Source organism: Schistocerca serialis, chromosome 8 (genome assembly GCF_023864345.2).
Source record: "Schistocerca serialis cubense isolate TAMUIC-IGC-003099 chromosome 8, iqSchSeri2.2, whole genome shotgun sequence".
Lineage (NCBI taxonomy): Eukaryota > Metazoa > Arthropoda > Insecta > Orthoptera > Acrididae > Schistocerca > Schistocerca serialis.
Genome location: NC_064645.1, coordinates 388,628,401 through 388,649,983, shown reverse-complemented (window position 1 = coordinate 388,649,983; position 21,583 = coordinate 388,628,401). Strand labels below are relative to the sequence as shown.

Here is a 21,583-nt window from a genome sequence, read left to right as displayed (position 1 = left end):
ATTTTAGACCTCCATAATTATGTGAATGTATTTTAATCACTTGATAGCTCCCGGCCACAGATATCTGTTTGTTTTTATTTGACTTGAGAGTAAACTAACGGGAAACAGCAAAATCGCTAAATGTAAACACGGATCACGTGAAGACTATCCACTATAAAACATATGTGTTCGAGGAAATGTAAGACATGTTATTTGGTCTTAAGTGTGCCAAAGCGCAGTGCCACGCCCCTTCATAAAGCATTCTTCTATTGCACGTCACCGTATTTTGCTCTGTGGAATTGAAACGTGTATATTTTTTAATAGATGCCATCAAACTATATTTGGGACAGTTGAAGATGAAATGTCCTGTGGTGCTGCTCCCAGTCAGCCGGTCTGACAGTCTACCCCTCTTCAAAAAAAATACCGCAATCAATAACGGATGGGATTATTTGTAATCGGGAGAACAAGAACTCTTCAGAAAATTTGCACTCTTTATTGCCTACTAGCTGACACGGCGAACTCGTACCGCCTAACAGTCAATGAATGTCGCGTTACCTTTTAGCTGAACTAATTTAGGCTTTGATTAACGTAATACAATGATACAAAATAATATTAATATAGATAGAAATATAAAAGTATTTTATTTTGATGAATGATGATGAATACATACAGAATGAGAATAAAAATTTAAAAAATAATAATAATTAAGTATTTCAAACACATGTCAGAAAAAAATCATTGAAAACTATGTTGTGCAGGTTGTGATACACTCTGATTAATTCATTAATCGGATTTTCATTCAAGCACCTTGTGGTAAACGACATTCTTTGTTTTTTGGTCAGGCGCAAGAACAAATAATGCGGATGGTTTGCCGACACGTGAGCATGCCACGTACTATTGACCATGAGAAAAACACTCATTTTCTAGATTGAGGCCACAAATAGTCAAGGATTGGCCCTGTGATTTGTTGATCGTCATGGCGAAGGCAAGACGAATCGGGAATTGAATTTGTTTAAACTCAAAGGACATATCTGTTGGGATCATCGGAATCCTTGGAATAGGAACTTCCTCATCTTTAAATTTTCCTTTAAGTATCGACGTGTGAATCACATTGCTCATCAGTTTTCTTATCACCAAACGCGTTCCATTGCACAGTTTTGGTTGGTTTAAATTTCTAAGCATGATGACTACCGAGCCAATCTTCAGTTGTAAATTGTGCGGTGGTAAACCAGGCACATCCAAGGAGTTCAAAAATTCAGTTGGATAATTAGTGGCTTCTTCTTCGTTTGTTACACAGTCGATAGATTTGAATGAATACAGAGTACCTACGATTTGATTTTGAATTATAAAATTGAGGTCATCTACATCTTTATTTTTAGCCGCCAAAATTGCTCGCTCACTTAACCATTTAGTATTTTTGTGGTTAGCAATGATATCCGGAAATACTTTGTTGATAAGCTCGTCTTTTGATGAGACGAAATTGCAAAAATTTGGAGGAAATGAAATCAAACCGCTAGATTCGTCAACAGGAACACGGCCATTACCGATAGTCAGATTTGATGCTTTGAGGCAAGCGTTTATTTCGTCGGCAGCAGTAGATCTTGGAATTACTGGTAGTGTTTGTCGGAAATCGCCAGATAATAAAATCATTGAACCACCAAAACATCTCGAGTCATTGCGCAGATCTTTTAATGTTCGGTCTAGTGCTTCCAATGCGCGTTTGTGCGCCATTGTGCATTCGTCCCATATGACGATTTTTGATGCTACTAAAACTTTGGCCATTGCGGAGTGTTTCGAAATGTTACATGTCGGTTGTTCAGTAGTTTGAAGGTTTTATGGCAATTTTAACGCTGAGTGAGCCGTACGGCATCCGTCTAACAATGTGGCCGCTATTCCAGAAGAAGCAATTGCTACTGCAATTTCGGATCTCGCACGTACAGTGACCAAAATCAATGACATGAGGAATGTCTTCCCAGTTCCACCGGGGGCATCAAAAAAAAAATAAGCCACCATTTCCATCATCAATTGCATTAATCAGTGTATCATAGACTTCCTTCTGCTTAGGATTCAACAGTGGTACATTCGTTTGAACTGATTGGATTAGTTCATGTGGATCATATTCACGTTCACGTTCCAATTCTCTATTAAATGCGTCATTCATTCCGCGATCTGGCGCTGGCATTCCTAACCTAACTAACAAACTGCCGCACATGAGGTAACACATATCTTCGATCAAGAGCAAAGCCTGGTTATGCATCTCCTCATTCGCCTCAAGATCTGGATTGGACAACAAATGTTTGACATGTAATAAACAAATGAGCATTTATTGAAATGATTAAGTATTCATTACACATTTCTGAATGCACGCGTAATATTTTTCAATCTTTTTTTAAAAAAAATACACATAATAGTTTATTCATCCATTTTAAATAGTTTATGAACACATGCACAAATGTCAATAATTACTTACAGATTTTGACAAAAAAATTTGACAGCTCCGAAACTAAAGAACTTTTAGGGAAAATAACGCATTTTTCAAGTATTCGTCAATTTTTCATTATTTTTAAGATGTATTCTGCTATTCGGGGCGGAGACAAATCCAACAAATCAAAAACCATGAAAATTGGTCCAGCAGATCTCGAGTTATAAGTGTTGTAACAAACCCGACTTTGTTTTATACATATAGATTAGCTAATAACTTGCTGTCTTGTGTGGCATAAAATTAAATATAGGATACATAAAATCCAACAAAGAAAAGAGACAAGCAAGAAAGGAGACATTTCTTCAACCTCCTAGCATTTTCTCTCTCTCTAATCTTGCTACAGCTTTACATGGCATGCTTTCTTTTCTGCGAAAGAATCTATTACCTCATCAAAGCTCGTCAAACGATTCACTACATGAAAAATCGAAATGCCGTTATCTAATACTGAAAATGCCGTTAACACAAATAATACCCAAGACTGGTGTGGATTCTTGATCTGATTACGTCTATTTAGGCACTGACTGCTAGATAAAACAAAAGAGGTCTTTCTCATATTGGAACAATTTTGTAAGACACACCAAATAAACGAGAATGTTTTGGCACAAATGGCCATTTTTAAACGCGACAGAATATATTTCACGAAGTGCCACTATCTAATGCATATTAGGCCTACTACAAGCAAAAAGCTTTATGTTAGGAAATAGTTTCACATTTTATTCATACGCACCAGCTTCTCAAGTATGAGATCGAAAAGTAGTATTACGAAATTGTTATATAATTTAGAATCGTCTTATTCTTCCATAATTTGTGTGATGTCCCCGTTTCTTCTCCTACGTTCTAACAAACAATCTTGTCATCACCAATTCTACAGCTATTCCTTCAATTGTAAAAATTTGTTCGTCGATAAATTTCACTAATTCTGCCAGAATCACAGGTTTAGTTATCCCGCAATTATTCTCTGGTTAGGTGTTGTTACATGTTCGTACAACACGTTTTCCGTGTTACTTCCAGAATAGAACTTAATCGGCTGCTAGCCGGGGACAGTACAACTGGTCCTTACTAGTGTAGCGACCCGGCCAAAAATTCTCTGTCAAAATTTCATTTTCTTGGGTACACCGAGAAGATAGTACGTCATCTTTCTAGCCTGTTATTCCTGTCAGTCGTTTATTTCCATTCTGGTAGCCTGAATCTGCGTATTTTGCTAGTAATTATAACAACGCTGATCATTCCCAAACCCAAGCAACAACATAATCAGACAGCGATTAGCATCATCCGTTCGGCTTTACTTCGCTCAACTCGAATAGCCCCGAACCCTTTCGTCTGCGGAAAGTTTATTTCTAGATATGACGAGGATTCTCCCGACAGAGACATCACGTACACTACGCACGCTTTCAAAAGTCAACTTATGATTCATTCAGAAATCAACTTAAAATGTGTTCAAAAACCAACAGGGAAGAGTTTCAAAATAATCGATAGGCAAACGTGCGCTGGATGATAAGTGCTTTGCGAAACAAGTTTTTTTTCCCTCCAGAATATGAATTTGGCGCCCCCTTTTCCCTGTAGCATCTAGCTGCTTGCTGCGACTGCTTGCACAACCAATAGCCACATTCCTGTAGCCAGAAGCGGGAGAATCTACTGCTCAAACGCGACTAAACTGTGCATGCGCATGAGCCCGCTCGTAATTGCCAACAGTTGTGACTTCACGCTCATCGGGGGCAATTTGTTGTTTGAAGCATTGCATAGTCTTCCTAAAGCTTTTGACACATTTTGCTGCTGGCAGACGCTTGCATGAGCACTGTGTGTCGTTTTTGCATATGGCGCATTTACTTTGTAATTAAGTTATTTTCGTTCTTTTCTCTCGTTTATGTTTTATTGTTGAAGTTATATTCAGCAGTAGTGGGATACAATAATATCCTTTGTTAGAGTATCGGTTCTTACCAGTCAATATTACAAAAATTTAAATTGAAACTAAAACAATGAAAAAGTTTCGGAGTCCTAAAAAAATCCCGGGTTTTTCCCGGTTTTCTCCCGGATGAAAAAATCCCGGGTTTTTCCCGGATCTCCCGGTTGTCCTAGGTCGTATACACCATGTCAATCACACATTAATAAGATTTCAAAGTGATGCAAAGATTGGGAACTTGCTTTAAACAGAAATTTAAAATTGTGCATCTCACAAACCGAAAAAATGTACTATTCTATGACTATAATATCAATGAGTCGCAGTAGGAATTGGCCAACTCATACAAATACCTTGGTGTAACACTTTGTAGGGACATGAAATGGAATGATCACACAGGCTCACTTGTGGGTAAGGTGTGTTATTGGTAAAACACTGGAAAATGCAATTATTCTACAAAGGAGATTGTTTACAAATCACTCATACGACCCATTCTAGAATATTGCTCAAGTGTGTGGGAGCCATACCAAATGGGAGTAATATGGGGTATTGGATGTATACAGAGAAGGGCAGCAAGAATAGTGACAGGTTTGTTTGATCCTTTGGAGAGGGTCACGGAGAAGCTGCAGATACTGAACTGGCAGACCCTCGAAGAGAGAAATGCTACTTACAAAGTTTCAAGAACAGACTTTAAATTATGGCTCTAGGTACATACTATTCCCACTATGTATCACTCACATAGCGATCTTGAGGACAAGATTAGATTAATTAAAGCACACACAGAGGCATTTAAACAACAATTCTTCTTGCACTCCATACTTGAATGTAACAGGAAGAAACCTGAGTAACTGGTACAATGGGATATATCCTCTGGTATGCAGTTCATAATGGTTTGCAGAGTGTAAACATAGGTGTAGGTGTGTTTATGTTTATGTGAAGCAAAGTGGGAAACGAGAAAATCTTCATGCTCTTTTTGAACTTTTTTAAAATCTGGATTACTTGAATTATAGTATGCTAAGTTGTACTACTGCTGTTTTGATTAGTTCAAGATAAATAGATTTCAATTACTGTCATTTGGGAAACTTTTGTGCAATTTGGAAAACAAATTTGGACACAAGGGGAAGTTGGACTGAAAATATTTTACTGTTTATTGTTAGTATAGCGGTTCCTGTCAGAGCACCGGAGTTACAAGCAGTCGGGCGTGGCCGGCACTTGGATGGGTGACCTTCTCGGCTGCCATGCACTGTTTCCATTTTTCAGGGTGCACTCAACCTTGTGATGCCGATTGAGGAGCTACTTGACCGAATAGTAGTGCCTCCGGTCAAAGAAAACCATCATAATGACCAGGAGTGTGGTGTGCTGACCACACACCTCTCCTATCTGCGTCCTCAGCTGAGGATGACACAGTGGTTGGATGGTCCCGATGGGCCCCTTGTGGTCTGAAGACGGAGTGCTTTATTGTTATTATAGGCAACTGGTGTTAGTAACCAACAAAAATCTAGGATCTTAGTGAATGAAAATTTCTAAGGGAAATGAAAATGTTGCATTTTTCCAAGTATGTCAAGTCCATTACTGCTGTGGTATCATTGTGAGAGAAACGCTCTATGGAAAATGGTATTTGTCAGACCAAAAGAATAAACAAATAATTCAAACTAAACATTATGTAGCATGTTTGAAACATCAATTATGATGTAAAATATATTTCTTGATTCAAAATGCATATGTTTTTATGGATGAGATATATCAATTATAATCACAGCAGATTTTCCTTTGTGGTATATTTACGGCATTGTGTGAAGCTTGAACAACTAGAGGTAGGGCATTCACATTCACAGGGCATATACATTAGTATGTTCTGCAGAAATTATTAGCATTCCAGTCACCACAGTTCAGGATGTGTCCTGTTGCCTAGTAGGTACAGGGCATGTCGTGTTCCAAAGTTCATCTGTGGTGGTTGGCATTGAGTCACAGTGCTGCACCCATCATTTCACCATGTGTTGTTGTGGTCTTCAGTCCAGAGACTGGTTTGATGCAGCTCTCCATGCTACTCTATCCTGTGCAAGGTTCTTCATCTCCCAGTACCTACTGCAACCTACATCCTTCTGAATCTGTTTAGTGTATTCATCTTTTGGTGTCCCTCTATGATTTTTACCCTCCGCGCTGCCCTCAAATACTAAATTGGTGATTCCTTGATGCCTCAGAATATGTCCTACCAACTGATCGCTTATTCTAGTCAAGTTGTGCCACAAATTTCTCATCTCCGCAATTCTATTCAATACCTCCTCATTAGTTATGTGATCTACCCATCCATTTCACCAGATCCCACATATTTCCCATTGATCATAAGTCTGGTGGGCCAGGGCAAAAGGCTGACATCCTGTGACACAAAGAAGGCATATGTTCATGCAGTAACATGTGATCACGCATTGCCTTGGTGAAAAACAGCATCTGGGGTGCTGTACAGAAAGGGTATAGCTACGAGTTACACAATGGGGTTGGAGCCATAAGGCCTGGAGTTGGTACTGTATATCTTATGTGAATGCAGTCAATGTGATGCTGCTCCCCATGTCTGTGGCGAACCAAAATGTGTCCATTGTTTTCAAACAAATAGAACCTGAATTCAATCAAAAACACTATCTGATGCCATTCCTGTCCCCCGTGACATTGTTCCATACACTGTTGTCATCTAGCATGTTTCTGCACATTTGTCAAAGGTAGGCAGAAAAGTGGGCGACGTCCACGTAATCCATGCTGTAATAAATGTCAACTGACTGTCACCTTTGATAGTGTTAAATCTGTTCCACTGTTGTGCCAGAGCCAAGGCTGACACAGATCTGTCCTGCAATGCCTTTTGTATGAGATGTCAATCTTCTCACGGGATGGTCTGGCTGCTCAACCTGACCCATCTCCTCGTGTTCCATGGCCTTCCAGGAACCATTCTGCACACACCTGTTGAAGTGCTGAAACTTTTCATCCCACATGAGCAGCAATTTCCCTGATGGATGCACCGCATTCTCTCATGCCAATAATGTGCTCTCTTTCAGACTCACTGATTTGAAGGTACAGTTCGTGAATACATCTTCAAGGTATCATGCACATCTGCACAAGTCACACTGATCCATTACCTTCAGTAACAACAAGAGACGTAGGCACGTTTCACTGGTAGGTGGTGTTATGCTGCGATATTGATGTTTACCTTAAGCCACAGGCCAACATGGTTTAAAGGCTAATCATTTCTTCAAAACATACTAATGTACATGTCCTGTACTAATGTACATGTTCTGTTTTTTCTGAAAATGAGTGTGTTTGAAAACACCATTTAATTGGGTTTTGATATTCCATGGCAGTTTGCTTTGTCTATAATCAATACAATTTTGTAATTAGCCGAAATAGTATCTCCTCCATGAAGCTTATTATACTGAGCAAATGGTTCAAATGGCTCTGAGCACTATGGGACTTAACGCTTATTATACTAACATGATCTTTTATTGTTATACTCAATTAATGGTAGCAAAATATGGGGTACTGGACTTACATGGTTTCAACATTCAAAATATGAGTTTCTTACAGGCATCTGAAAATACAGTTTCAGAGGGTTTGTTTGATATCTACAGAATCAGCAGTCAGCAATGCTGTGTTGATGTTAGTAATGTTTCTTATGCATAACAAAAACATAATTTACATGGTATCAAGTTAGGTTAGAATCACAGAGTCTATTGCAAGATATTCGACTGACTTTGCTTCCATAACCAATAATCAGTTACTTAAATTATATCTTAGGCTTACTCTCTGAGTCTAGTCACTGTCCTTTTACAATATCAAAAAGGGATTGTCTAACAACAAAGTCATATGCCTTCTTCAAGTACTATGCGTAAGCGCCATGGTTGAAAGCAGGCTTGCTATTAGCTGGTCGTATGCTGGTCTTATGTTCGAGCTATGCTTGTGTTTTCAAAAGTAAACTTGCTGAAAATAATTCATATATGACTTAAGGGAGAGATCTTTCTGTGGTTATTTACCAGGTATGCCCTGTCACCTTCTTGTGGAGAGGGTGGATGAGCAGACACTTCCAGCATCCTGGGAGATTTTGTGCTTGCCAAATATCCACGACGATTTCTGTATGTTCCTCAACTCTATTGCTCCTATGGGCTTCAATAATTTCACAATACTGCCTTATTCCCCAGGTGTTGTTTTTGAGGCCTTTTGGATATGTTTAAGGATTAAATTAAGTTAGTTCAGATCTCTCTCTCTCTCTCTCTCTCTCTCTCTCTCTCTCTCTCACTATAAACAAAGATTCTGTAACTTATCAAACAAAAGCATTGGTACGTTGATAGAGACAATAACAAACACAAACACACACACAAATTTCGAGCTTTCGCAACCCACGGTTGCTTCATCAGGAAAGAGGGGTCTTTCCCTCTCCTTCCCTCTTTCCTGATGAAGCAACCGTGGGTTGCGAAAGCTCGAAATTTGTGTGTGTGTTTGTGTTTGTTATTGTCTCTATCAACGTACCAACACTTTCGTTTGGTAAGTTACAGTTAAGTTTCCCTCTAACAAAGATGATGTAACTCACCAAACGAAAGCTTTGGTATGTTGATAGACACACAAACAAACACAAACACAAACACACACACAAAATTCAAGCTTTCACAACCGACGGTTGCTTCATTAGGAAAGAGGGAAGGAGAGGGAAGGACGAAAGGATGTGGGCTTTAAGGGAGAGGGTAAGGAGTCATTCCAATCCCAGGAGCGAAAAGACTTACCTTAGGGGGAAAAAAGGACAGGTATACTCTCCCACGCACACACACACATATCCATCCGCACATATACAGACACAGGCAGACATATGTAAATGCAAAGAGGTTGGGCAGAGATGTCAGTAGAGGCGGAAGCACAGAGGCAAAGATGTTGTTGAATGACAGGTGAGGTACGAGTGGTGGCGACTTCAAATTAGCGGAGGTTGAGGCCTGGTGGGTAACGGGAAGAGAGGATATATTGAAGGGCAAGTTCCCATCTCTGGAGTTCTGATTGGTTGGTGTCAGTGGGAAGTATCCAGATAACCCAGATGGTGTAACACTGTGCCAAGTTCTGCTGGCCGTGTACCAAGGCATGTTTAGCCACAGGGTGATCCTCATTACCAACAAACACTGTCTGACTGTGTTCGTTCGTGCGAATGGACAGTTTGTTGCTGGTCATTCCCACATAGAAGGCTTCACAGTGTAGGCATGTCAGTTGGTAAATCACATGGGTGCTTTCACACGTGGCTCTGCCTTTGATCATATACACCTTCTGGGTTACAGGACTGGAGTAGGTGGTGGTGGTGGTGGGAGGGTGCATGGGACAGGTTTTACACCGGGGGCAGTTACAAGGGTAGGAGCCAGAGGGTAGGGAAGGTGGTTTGAGGATTTCATAGGGATGAACCAAGAGGTTACGAGGGTTAGGTGGATGGTGGAAAGACACTCTTGGTGGAGTGGGGAGGATTTCATGAAGGATGAATCTCCTTTCAGGGCAGGATTTGAGGAAGTCGTATCCCTGCTGGAGAGCCACATTAAGAGTCTGATCAAGTCCCGGAAAGTATCCTGTCACAAGTGGGGCACTTTTGGGGTTCTTCTGTGGGAGGTTCTGGGTTTGAGGGGATGAGGAAGTGGCTCTGGTTATTTGCTTCTGTACCAGGTCGGGAGGGTAGTTGCACGATGCGAAAGCTGTTTTCAGGTTATTGGTGTAACGGTCCAGGGATTCAGGACTGGAGCAGATTCGTTTGCCACGAAGACCTAAGCAGTAGGGAAGGGACTGTTTCATATGGAATGGGTGGCAGCTGTCATAATGGAGGTACTGTTGCTTGTTGGTGGGTTTGATGTGGACAGATGTGTGAAGCTGGCCATTGGACAGATGGAGGTCAACGTCGACGAAAGTGGCATGAGATTTGGAGTAGGACCAGGAACCAAAGGAGTTGAGGTTGGAGAGGAAACTATGGAGTTCTTCTTCACTGTGAGTCCAGATCATGAAGATGTCATCAATAAATCTGTACCAAACTTTGGGGTTGGCAGGCTTGGGTAACCAAGAAGGCTTCCTCTAAGCGACCCATAAATTCATTGGCATATGAGGGGGCCATCCTGGTAACCATGGCTGTTCCCTTTAATTGTTGGTATGTCTGGCCTTCAAAAGTGAAGAAGTTGAGGGTTAGGGTGAAGCTAGCTAAGGTAATGAGGAAAGAGGTTTTAGGTAGGGTAGCAGGTGATCGGCATGGAAGGAAGTGCTCCATCACAGCGAGGCCCTGGACGTGCGACATATTTGTGTATAAGGAAGTGGCATCAATAGTTACAAGGATGGTTTCCGGGGTAACAGATTGGGTAAGAATTCCAGGCGTTCGAGAAAGTGGTTGGTGTCTTTGATGAAGGATGGGAGATTGCATGTAATGGGTTGAAGGTGTTGACCTATGTAGGCCGAGATACATTCTGTGGGGGCTTGGATGATGGGGTTTGTGAATTTTAGGAAGTAGGTAGAAGGTAGGAGTGTGGGGTGTCGGTGGGGTCAGGAGGTTGATGGAGTCAGGTGAAAGGCTTTGTAGGGGGCTTAAGGTTCTGAGGATTCCTTGAAGCTCTGCCTGGACATCAGGAATGGATTTACCTTGGCAAACTTTGTATGTAGTGTTGTCTGAAAGCCAATGCAGTCCCTCAGTCACATACTCCCGACGATCAAGTACCACAGTTGTGGAACCCTTGTCAGCCGGAGGAATGACGATGGGTCAGTCAGCCTCCAGATCACAGATAGCCTGGGCTTCAGGTGTGGTGATGGTGGGAGGAGGATTAAGGTTTTTCAAGAAAGATTGAGAGGCAAGGCTGGAAGTGAGTAATTCCTGGAAGGTTTGGAGAGGGTGATTTTGAGGAAGAGGAGGTGGGTCCCGCTGTGAGGGAGGATGGAACTGTTCCAGGCAGGGTTCAATTTGGATAGTGTCTTGGGGAGTTGGACCATTAGGAGTAGGATTAGGATTATTTTTCTTCGTGGCAAAATGATATTTCCAGCAGAGACTACGAGTGTAGGACAGTAAATCTTTGACGACGGCTGTTTGGTTGAATCTGGGAGTAAGGCTGAAGGTGAGGCCTTTGGATAAGACAGAGGTTTCGGATTGGGAGAGAGGTTTGGAGGAAAGGTTAACTACTGAATTGGGGTGTTGTGGTTCCAGATTGTGTTGATTAGAATTTTGAAGTTTTGGGGGGAATGGAGCTGGAAGTGGGAGATTGAGTAGATGGGAGAGACTGGGTCTGTGTGCAATAAGAGCAGGTTGAGCTTTGTTGGAAAGGTTGTGGAGGGTGAAAGAGTTGCCTTTCTGGAGGTGGGAAACCAGGAGATTGGAAAGTTTTTTGAGGTGGAGGGTGATATGCTGTTCTAATTTGCAGTTGGCCTGTAGGAGGATGCTCTGAACAGTCGGTGTGGATGTGGGAGAGGAAAGATGAGGACGTTGATTAGGGATAGGAGTTGACGGGTGTGTACGTTGGGTGAATTGATGTATAGGTGAAGGATTAGGCAGGTGAGGGCTATGGATTGTTCAGTTTGGAACTAGTATAGGGCTGTTGGAAAGAAGGGTTACAGCCAGAGATGGGAAGTTTAAGTGTGAGGCCTTTGGGGGTAATGCCAAATGTCAGACAAGCCTGAGTAAATAAAATATGGGAGCGAAATCTGGCTAGGGCGAAGGCATGTTTGCAGAGGGAATGTAAATAAAACTTAATGGGGTCGTTGTGAGGCTGACATGGTATTTAGACGGTGGAAAGTGTAACATGAGGCTAAAATGAAAATAAAAATATATGGGGAGAGATAAAAGTGAACTAGAAAGCAACTGGAGTTCTGGTGTGAAAAAAGTCGAAAAAGTGTTGGTTAAAGCTGAGCTATGTTGATCCTGTGGTGAACTTAGGTTGGTAAACAACGATGTGCACAAAGGTTAGGTAGTTGTATTAACCTCCAAAACACGTTAAAGGGCGGAGAAATTCGGGAAATTTTCGGAAAAACTGCGTGTAAATGTATTAAAAGGACTGGTTATGTGGTGGCAGATTATGAAAATGAGGCTAACAATTGTCTGACGAAGAAATAATAACGTTAAAACCTGTGGGAAGCTGCTAAAAAATGATCAGTGATGTGGGAAAAACGGGAATGGAAATAAAGCAAAAGTTGTTAGAACTAGCCGAAATGGTTGTTTAATAGGTGAAAGGTACTGAAGTTGTGAAATAGTATTCACGAGGTTACACAAGAAAAGTCTGTAAACTGGGAACAGTGGATTTTATAGCAACGATAGTGTTGAAAGCGGTAAAAAAATTTTTTGGTTATGGTTTGGAAGTAAGTTATGTATTATAGAGCATATATAGGCAGCATAAAATTGTATGATAGATTACGGTAAAAAGGGAAGGTGAATACAAAGTGAAACTACTTGCACAAACAAAAAGAGAAAGTAAGATGACATAAAAGATTTCAAAATGCAACAGTGACAATAACAAACATAATTGTTGGGTTCAAATCAATGATATGAATATAATAGGGGGAAACATTCCACGTGGGAAAAATATATATATATAAAAATTATATATAAAAACAAAGATGAGGTGACTTACCGAACAAAAGCGCTGGCAGGTCGATAGACACACAAACAAACACAAACATACACACAAAATTCAAGCTTTCGCAACAAACTGTTGCCTCATCAGGAAAGAGGGAAGGAGAGGGGAAGACGAAAGGAAGTGGGTTTTAAGGGAGAGGGTAAGGAGTCATTCCAATCCCGGGAGCGGAAAGACTTACCTTAGGGGGAAAAAAGGACAGGTATACACTCGCACACACGCACATATCCATCCACACATACAGACACAAGCAGACATATTTAAAGACAAAGAGTTTGGGCAGAGATGTCAGTCGAGGCAGAAGTGTAGAGGCAAAGAAGTTGTTGAAAGACAGGTGAGGTATGAGTGGCGGCAACTTGAAATTAGCGGAGATCGAGGCCTGGCGGATGACGAGAAGAGAGGATATACTGAAGGGCAAGTTCCCATCTCCGGAGTTCGGATAGGTTGGTGTTGGTGGGAAGTATCCAGATAACCTGGACGGTGTAAGACTGTGCCAAGATGTGCTGGCTGTGCACCAAGGCATGTTTAGCCACAGGGTGATCCTCATTACCAACAAACACTGTCTGCCTGTGTCCATTCATGCGAATGGACAGTTTGTTGCTGGTCATTCCCACATAGAATGCATCACAGTGTAGGCAGGTCAGTTGGTAAATCACGTGGGTGCTTTCACACGTGGCTCTGCCTCTGATCGTGTACACCTTCCGGGTTACAGGACTGGAGTAGGTGGTGGTGGGAGGGTGCATGGGACAGGTTTTGCATCGGGGGCGGTTACAAGGATAGGAGCCAGAGGGTAGGGAAGGTGGTTTGGGGATTTCATAGGGATGAACTAACAGGTTACGAAGGTTAGGTGGACGGCAGAAAGACACTCTTGGTGGAGTGGGTAGGATTTCATGAAGGATGGATCTCATTTCAGGGCAGGATTTGAGGAAGTCGTATCCCTGCTGGAGAGCCACATTCAGAGTCTGGTCCAGTCCCGGAAAGTATCCTGTCACAAGTGGTGCACTTTTGTGGTTCTTCTGTGGGGGATTCTGGGTTTGAGGGGACGAGGAAGTGGCTCTGGTTATTTGCTTCTGTACCAGGTCGGGAGGGTAGTTGCGGGATGCGAAAGCTGTTTTCAGGTTGTTGGTGTAATGATTCAGGGATTCCGGACTGGAGCAGATTCGTTTGCCACGAAGACCTAGGCTGTAGGGAAGGGACCGTTTGATGTGGAATGGGTGGCAGCTGTCATAATGGAGGTACTGTTGCTTGTTGGTGGGTTTGATGTGGACGGACGTGTGAAGTTGGCCATTGGACAGGAGGAGGTCAACGTCAAGGAAAGTGGCATGGGATTTGGAGTAGGACCAGGTGAAACTGATGGAACCAAAGGAGTTGAGGGTGGAGAGGAAATTCTGGAGTTCTTCTTCACTGTGAGTCCAGATCATGAAGATGTCATCAATAAATCTGTACCAAACTTTGGGTTGGCAGACTTGGGTAACCAAGAAGGCTTCCTCTAAGCAACCCATGAATAGGTTGGCGTACGAGGTGGCCATCCTGGTGCCCATGGCTGTTCCCTTTAATTGTTGGTATGTCTGGCCCTCAAAAGTGAAGAAGTTGTGGGTCAGGATGAAGCTGGCTAAGGTGATGAGGAAAGAGGTTTTAGGTAGGGTGGCAGGTGATCAGCGTGAAAGGAAATGCTCCATCACAGCGAGGCCCTGGACGTGCGGAATATTTGTGTATAAGGACGTGGCATCAATGGTTACAAGGATGGTTTCCGGGGGTAACAGATTGGGTAAGAATTCCAGGCGTTCAAGGAAGTGGTTGGTGTCCTTGATGAAGGATGGGAGACTGCATGTAATGGGTTGAAGGTGTTGATCTACGTAGGCAGAGATACGTTCTGTGGGGGCTTGGTAACCAGCTACAATGGGGCGGCCGGGATGATTGGGTTTGTGGATTTTAGGAAGAAGGTAGAAGGTAGGGGTGCGGGGTGTCGGTGGGGTCAGGAGGTTGATGGAGTCAGGTGAAAGGTTTTGCAGGGGGCCTAAGGTTCTGAGGATTCCTTGAAGCTCCGCCTGGACATCGGGAATGGGGTTACCTTGGCAAACTTTGTATGTGGTGTTGTCTGAAAGCTGACGCAGTCCCTCAGCCACATACTCCCGACGATCAAGTACCACGGTCGTGGAACCCTTGTCCGCCGGAAGAATGACGATGGATCGGTCAGCCTTCAGATCACGGATAGCCTGGGCTTCAGCAGTGGTGATGTTGGGTGTAGGATTAAGGTTTTTTAAGAAGGATTGAGATGCAAGGCTGGAAGTCAGAAATTCCTGGAAGGTTTGGAGAGGGTGATTTTGAGGAAGAGGAGGTGGGTCCCGCTGTGACGGAGGACGGAACTGTTCCAGGCAGGGTTCAATTTGGATGGTGTCTTGAGGAGTCGGATCATTAGGAGTAGGATTAGGATCATTTTTCTTCGTGGCAAAGTGATACTTCCAGCAGAGAGTACGAGTGTAGGACAGTAAATCTTTGACGAGGGCTGTTTGGTTGAATCTGGGAGTGGGGCTGAAGGTGAGGCCTTTGGATAGGACAGAGGTTTCGGATTGGGAGAGAGGTTTGGAGGAAAGGTTAACTACTGAATTAGGGTGTTGTGGTTCCAGATTGTGTTGATCGGAATTTTGAGGTTTTGGAGGGAGTGGAGCTGGAAGTGGGAGATTGAGTAGATGTGAGAGACTGGGTTTGTGTGCAATGAGAGGAGGTTGAGATGCTGTAACTTACCAAACGAGAAAGTGCTGGTATGTTGATACACAATAAAAAAACACACAAACACAAATACAAATTTCAAGCTTTCGCTATGCAAGGTTGCTTCATCAGGAAAGAGGGAAGGAGAGGGAAAGACGAAATGATGTGGGTTTTAAGGGAGAGGGTTGTATATGATTGCTAAGATGGAGCTATTGCATCAGTATACTCTGAAAGGAATCTGTGGTGTCACCGCCAGACACCACACTTGCTAGGTGGTAGCCTTTAAATCGGCTGCGGTCCAGTAGTATATATCGGACCCGCGTGTCGCCACTATCAGTGATTGCAGACCGAGCGCCGCCACACGGCAGGTCTAGAGAGACTTACTAGCACTCGCCCCAGTTGTACAGCCGACTTTGCTAGTGATGGTTCACTGACAAATTATGCTCTCATTTGCCGAGACGATAGTTAGCATAGCCTTCAGCTATGTCATTTGCTACGACCTAGCAAGGCGCCATTATCATTTGCTATTTATCTTGTGATGCATGTACCGTCAGACCGATGTTTACCAATTATGGATTAAAGTTAAGTATTCCCAAAGCTACGTACTTTTTTTTTACTAGACTCAACTCCTTTAACTGTTCCAGACCTCACGCCAGCCTGCGTGAGCTTAAACGCGTGCCTTTCGGCTTCCTCTCATAGTGACTTGGCTGTCTCGCCAAGTCACAACAGAATCAAACTGGTGTACAATCTGGACCAGGGGATTTGTGTTTACCAATTGATGTAAGTTGCTTCACTACACTAGGATATCTGTTTCTAAGTTACTCACGTTGGCTGCTGTTCTTTATCCAAATTTTGGAATGTTTACTTTGTCTTCTCTGGTTAAGGAACATCTGACGACCATATTGAGTAACTCAAATTTAGTGGTACTGTCATTGGTATTTTACATTGAAAGTATTGGTTATGTCCTACAACTGCTGTACTTTACATATGACCAGATGCTCTCTGGAATTTCTGCAGATTTTGAGACAAAGTTTGCAACTGGAAGCTATCAAAAGCATCTCACACTGAATACAGTACTCAGTCTTGAGCTTCAGTGTAATATTGCCAGTCTTGGAGATTTTGGATTCTTTTAAACAAAGCTTGCTTTTTGGTTGCTTAAGTAATAGTGTTCTGACCGTTTTCAGTACCATGCAGGATCAGTTCCATTTATTAATAATTTATTTTATATAAGTCTCTCAACTGCTGTCAATACTATTTCCTTAAATTTAGGCCACAACTGATGTACTTATTAATTAGTCCTTCAAATCCTACATGTATAGAATATATACAAGGATATTGGACATGGTTAGGTCTTTACAAGATAAAATACCATTTGTATTGCATTCCTAAGGACTAGTTATTGAAGTAATTTCGCAAAGAATCATTTATACAACAAATGTTAGAGGCAACATACAAAGTAGAATATTCATAATGCATCTTTATTTTCGTTGTTTGGTTTGTAGGTATTCTGTCAGATTGGAAAAGCAATGATTAATTAAGTATGCCTTTAGTTCAGCCTTAAAACTACTGAGTTTACCTACTGATTTAATACGGTTAGGCAGATTATTGTAAATCTTTATCCCAGTATGTAGAGTGCCTTTTTGGCACAATGTGTTCTCACCTGTTTCATATGAAGGTCAGATTTTTGCCTTGTATTGTATGCCTATATATTTTCATTTTTTAATAAGATATCTGGGTGTCTATCAATATATAGAATGATGAAAACTGATGTTTCGTAGATAAAAATGCAAGGAAAAGGAGGAACTGACAGTTTTTTTAATATGGGTCTGCATGATTTTGTATTGTTTATTCCTTCAATAATTCTTAATATTCTCTTTTGCATCCTGAAAAGTTTAATATTTGTTGTTGCATTGCCCTAGAAGATTATGCCATATTTAATTACAAAATGCACATTGGAGTAGTATACATTTAACAGGTTGGCTTTGCTGCAACAAGTTTTTACGATCCTCATCAGGTAGCAGGTTTTGCTTAATTTTCTTTGCAAATATTCAATGTGTAACTCCCATTTTGTGTTGTTCTGGAGCCAGAGTCCCAGAAATTTTGTGCTGTCAACACTTTCAAGAACTCTGTCCCTTAGTTCTATTTGTATTATTTGGGTGGTGTCTTCCTTTTGGATTATAGACGTTCAGTGCTACTGTCTTTTCTTTGTTTATAATTAGCTTGTTATAGCTGAACCACAGTTCTACCCTGTTCATTGTTTGGGTGGTGGAGTCTTCTAGTTTTTCTCCTATTTTACCACTAATAAGGAAGCTTGTATCATCTGCAAATTCGAGGCTAGTTTGGCAATACTTGTTGTACATAAGATCATTGACATAGAGGAGAAACAGAATGGGTCCTAATACTGATCCTTGAGGGACGCCATATTTCACATTTTCACATCCTGACTAGTAGTAGCCGATTTTGTTATGGTCAGTATATTGCACTTCAACCACCTGTTCGTGACCACATACGTATGTCCCGAGCCACTCATTGGGTTTACCTCTAATTCCTAAAAGGACGAGCTTCTGCAGCAGGGCATTATGGTCAATGACGTCAAAAGCTTTGGATAAATCAAGACATATGCCTGTCACAAACTCACTTGTATCCAGTTTAGTATAGATTTCATTAAGAAATTCAAATATTGCACTTTCAGTTGAACAGCCTTCCCTGAAACCATTTGTGAGGGAGAGAGAATTTTATTTTTATTTAAGAAATCAGACAATGTCTTATAAAAAAAATTCTAATTTTTTTTAAAAATACAGGCAATAGGACTATTGGACATTCTGGATTTCCTTTTTTGAGCAGTGGTTTCTGTTTTGCTGTTTTTAAGCATGAAGGGAAGGTTCTTGATGCCAGTGAGCTGTTGCACAAATGTGTCAAGGGTTCAGCTAACGTAAGCATTTTTTAATAATTCCACATGAGTACCCTGTTTTGAAGGTTTTTATAACTGATAAAATTTCTTCAGTATTTGTGGGTGAAAGGAACGATGTAGACATGTTCCTCACATTATTGGATGAAGGAGGTGAGCTACTTCAAAAGAATATTCACAATTCAGAAAAGGGCACTGAGATGCATTGCAAAAATACCACCCAGACAGACCTGTAGAGAAGCTTTTATACACTATAATATTATGACAGTATATTCACTGTACATATACCAAAGCATAATGGCGGTAAGGTCTAGCGATAGACACCTCCTAAATAAAGATGTACACAAACACGGTACAAGAGGAAATGAAAATTACTACACGATAAACAGAAATCTAAAACTGTCTATGACTGTCCCTGAAGAAGCAGGCAAAAGGTTTTTTAATAAACTCCCCAAAATCATTAAAAAAGAAACAGACCTAAAATGTTTTAACCATCATTTGAAACTATATCTCACAGAGAAATGTATATACAGTTTGGGTGAATACTAAGAATGTGTTTAAATATATAATTACTGAAATGTACCTTTAAAAATTATCATTTCTGTATGTTGTTTGGATTTGTGTGTATATATAAAGTGAAACATGTAATACATTTGTATGCTTATAGACTATTTCTGTTTAATTATTTGTTTCATTTATATATAATGAAATCAAGTTTGATGTTAACAGCCTATTGTATGACACACCCAATACGCTCAGCTGGAGTCCATGGGCAAAGAATAAATAAATATTCTGTTGTGTTCTTCCAGTCCACTCACCAACTGTTCACCACGCTTGCAAAATATTTGTGGAAGGTCCCTGCAATTTTTGTTGGGCAAGAAATTATTTGTCCTTCATATCATAAGTTTATATTTTTATACTGTTTAGTTTCACTTGTTTGATTCTTTATAACTTCCCACATAGCTTTAGATTTGGTTTTTGAATTTTCAATGTATTTGTCATTTGCCAGTGTTTTATCTTTCCTTACAAACAACATTTTTGAGGATCCTCTTGTAATTCTTCAGGTACAAATGAAATTCATGAGGCATGTTCTGTGTCTTTGCTATATTGTGTAATCTTTTTTTTTCCATAGTATGACATGAAGATTTCCATAAATTTTTCGAACTTTTTGTTGGTATTTTCTCAAGTATACACTTCGTACCAGGTTTCTTCACTTAGTCTCTGTATAAAAACGTTTATTTGTTTGTTGGTGAATTTTCTTGTTTCTTTTACTAGTTCCTCTTTCTCATTTGTTTCACTTGGGGTGTGTAAAGCAATAAATTGTGCATAGTGATCACTAAAGCAAGTATTAAGATTCCCTGCACAGAAATTGTGAATAACATTTGTGTTTATTAATATCTGATCAATTGTTGAGCTAGTTGTTGGTGTAACTCTTGTAGGAGAATCTATGGTGGCTTTTATGTTATATGCTTCTAGTAGAGCCATTACGCCTTGCTGGTCTTTTGAGATTTCTTGAAAATCTATATTGATATCTCCACATATGATCACTGTTTTGTTGAAGTTTTTTATAGTATTTAAAGCTGCAGAGTTGATGACAGAAATCATTTAAGTTCACATCAGGACTCCTATATACACAGATGATTATTAATTTTAATGCAGAGTGCTCCACTGCAGATACTTCAAAAGCTTTCTCTTCAGCTAACAGTTCAATGGGTTTTATGTTACAATAATCAATACCAATTTTAACAAATATACATGACCCTCCATGACTGGATGTAATTCTAGAGAATGATGATGAAAGATTGAAGTCTGCAAGTTTTGTGACTGTATGCTTACACAGTTTGTTTGGAAGGAGTGGAGACTGTCTCTTAGGAAGACATCAAGCAAATTCTTATGTGGTTTTCCTTTTAAATAGAAATATTTTCCTTTTATTTTTGGTGGATATGGAAGTATAGTATTAAGTCTTGCTATAATGACCTTGTGGTCACTAAGCCCTGTATCCATCTCGATGCTTCCTATTTGCTCAGGATTATTTGCTGCTGAATGATCAAGTATGTTTTCACAATCATTTATGCATTGATTGGGTTCCTGAACTAATAATTTTTTAAGAAAACACTTAGTACAATTTCAGACGATTCTTTGGGCTTACCACCTTCTTTAAACATGCATTTTCACTAGCATTTTGAGGGTAGATTGAATTCACCACCACTTATAACTGTATGAGTGGGGTACCGGTACCTATTTGAAATGAGACTCAAGATTTCTTTGAAATGTTCAGCAACTGTATCATCTTTGCAGAGAATTGATAAAAGGAACCAATTATTAATTTATTCTGTTTGTCAAGCAGAACAACTACCCACGCTACCTGCAACTTCTGTTACAAGATAAACTACTACCAACAGCAGCAAACACACTATCTGTGAGGCAGTTTGACTAGCCAGTTGCCAAGTACGCTGTCTAACGTGATGTGCTTCACTTTAATGGCTACCTCATGGCCTGTACCATTTGTGTTCTCCTCACCAACATCAGAATTTCTGAACTGCACATCTCTCCCTGCAACATATCCTTCATTCCTGGCATCAATCTCTGTTAGTTCCTATCTATCATCTTCCCTGCCCCCATTACAGTATTACACACACCTTCTACCCTGCCAACGCATGTAGATACTGTCCTTCTCCTGCCCCACCATATTCCTGCAACCTGCTCCCACATGCACCACTTACATCTTTACTCATTCCCACCCTGTTATCCCTACCATTGTTCACCTTATGTCTCTTCTGTACCCCCACTACCTCCCCCAGCTTATCTCAGGCACAGCTACAATTGGGCCTTAGCATCCAGAGATTGGCTGTGTATGTGTGAACTGTGCCTTGTAAATGTATGTGTATTTCCTACTTCTGATGAAGGACACAGTCCAAAAGCTCAACATTTCCAACATTCTTTTTAATTGTGCCTCTTCATGACTCAATGTATCCTCTGTGTAGCGAGTAGTAATATATCGTTTCCAT

At 40.8% G+C, this 21,583-nt stretch overlaps 1 protein-coding gene across 1 annotated transcript in view; it reads right to left on the bottom strand.

The window, feature by feature from the left end:
• Positions 1-21,583, bottom strand: part of LOC126417029 (dynein axonemal heavy chain 1-like) — a gene marked incomplete at its 3' end in the record, with an annotated part of 951,942 nt that overhangs the window by 336,036 nt on the left and 594,323 nt on the right. The gene's annotated exons all lie outside the window — the stretch shown is intronic.